We start from the raw sequence: 2,497 nt of genomic DNA on the forward strand, positions 1-2,497 counted from the left end.
AATCGAATGTTAAAACAATACAGCATTAAATATTAAAAACTTCCCTAAAAGGGCTGCCTTCAGATGTCTTTTAAAAATAGGATAGCTGCTTATTTCCTTGACATCTGATGGAAGGGCGTTCCACAGGGCGGGTGCCACTACCGAGAAGGCCCTCTGTCTGGTTCCCTGTAACCTCACTTGCATAGCTGCCAAGTTCTCCCTTTTTTTTAAAGGAAATTCCCTTATGCTGAATAGGCTTCCTCGTGAGAAAAGGGAAATTTGGCAGCTATGCACTTCTCACAATGAGGGAACCGCCAGAAGGCCCTCGGCGCTGGATCTCAGTGTCCTGGCTGAATGATGGGGGTGGAGATGCTCCTTCAGGTATACAGGACTGAGGCTGTTTAGAGCTTTAAAGGTCAGTACCAACATTTTGTGGGGTTCAGGTTGTTGAGCTCTTTTTTAGGGAGGAAAGCCCATTTTTAGGGGTTCAGGTCAAAGTTGTTGAGCTTTTTTAGGGGAGTCAAAGTTGTTGAGCTTCTTTGAGGGGAACCAGTGATGTACCACAGATGTCCAGTGATCTACCGGTGTAGATCACGATCTACCTGTTGGACGTGCCTGGCGTAGACCAAAGTTTATTGCGCAAAAGGTTCAAAGAATTTTGAACCCAGCATGGGGCGACATTGACTTTTAAAACTTCCCACCAGATCCCAGGATACAGTTAGCACAGCATCATTGATACATCATCTTTACATCACTGACATGTCACAAAAGGGGAGGGGTAGACAGGGGTTACACTAGCAAACATGTCCAGACAAGTCCTTGGTTCAAGATTAGCATAAACAGACATGTCAGGGCAAGGCCCAGGTATAAGATTAGCATAAGCAAACACCTCTGAAGTCCCCTCCCCAAAGTACAATAGAACTTCCTTTGCATGTTTGGACCCCTTGGCAAATCTGGTGATGGGATTAAGCTTTCCTTTGCCAGCAATCAGCTCAGCAATTGTCACCTCTGGACACTTCCTGGAGTCCCTTTTTCAAGGGCAAAATAGCGCTGGAATGGAGGAAACTGGCAAAGGAGTTGACTTTATATGATTTTTAAAGCTAGAAGGGGATGACAGAGGACGAGATGGTTGGACAGTGTTCTCAAAGCTGCGAACCTGAGTTTGACCAAACTGCGGGAGGCAGTGGAAGACAGGAGTGCCTTGCGTGCTCTGGTCCATGGGGTCACGAAGACTCGGACATGACTAAACGACTAAACAACAGCAACAACTTCCCTGGGCTGTCAAGTCAAAAGGATGCATTTATGCATAATATCTGTAACATTTAACAACTTTAAAGATGTGCCTCCCCCCCCCCCGTAATTTCCGTAACAGTTCAAACACTGGCTCCCTCGGTCAGTAAAGCAAGATGAGCGCCACAACCCGAGTCATCTGCAACTGGACCTAACGGTCAGGGGTCTCTTTACCTTTATGTCAGTATTATTTACAGCCTTGAGTAATTCAGAGGACAATGGGGGTTTTCTCCTTGAAATAATAATTGAAAGGTGTGCTGCTAAGCCCTAACAGCTTAGCCTACGGGCCTAACACATGCCTACGGGGCGTGGCAGAAACGGCTGACTCAAATCAGCTATGTGGGCCTCACTGAACAAGAAAAATAGAGCACACGAAACCAAACCTTTTATTGGGAATAACATGTTCAAAATGCAGAAACTGACTGTGGACTCTATGTTTTGAGAAAAAGAAAAAGGCTAAGGTAATGTCCTTTTCAAGACTCTCTGAAATAATTTTTATTGGTTTTACAAAATAAAATAAATCACACATTTAAATTTTAAAATCAAACAAGATTCTTCCGAATCTTAAGACTTCCCTCCTCCCCTCTGCGGGTCCTTTATATATCTAAAAAAAACCCCGTATATTAAAAAAACACCCCTGTATATTATAGTTCATCATATAGTCCTCCAAAATAACCAAAGTCTGTGTAACATTGCAGAAGTTATTGAAAGCCTGCCAAAGAGCTCAAGTGATTACAGTGTTCTTTTAAATACAGTCTGGACTAAGACAGGGACTTAAGAGATGGAAGTTCCCAGTTCAAAATATCCACTCACTCTTGGAAACACTCAGCAGTCTTAGGAAAGTGATCATAATCCATCTGTGCCTTAACTTCTCACGTGCAAATGGGGATAATAATTTTTGCCTACCTTATACGGTTGCTGTAAGGAGCAGTACCGGTACATCCCTCCCCTAAAAGTGCAACGGAAATGCTAAGAAATAGTGTTATAATAAAGGAAGAAATAACCTGCGGGTATGCACTGGTTGAATGCAAAAAAACGACAGCTCTGCATAGGTACCGTATGCATGCAAACAATGGAAACCCGGTGTTCAATTAATCCGCTCCCCTTCCGTGGGGGGCGGTGTTGCGGACCAGCATCCGGGACCCCCAGCGACCCGGCTTGGGGGCGGAGGGATGCCGTCTACGTCATGGGGATTCCTGGTTGCGTCACGACGGGGGCGTGGCCGCAG

This window comes from Zootoca vivipara, chromosome 12 (assembly GCF_965207765.1).
Source record: "Zootoca vivipara chromosome 12, rZooViv2.hap1.1, whole genome shotgun sequence".
In the NCBI taxonomy this organism is placed as follows: Eukaryota; Metazoa; Chordata; class Lepidosauria; order Squamata; family Lacertidae; genus Zootoca; species Zootoca vivipara.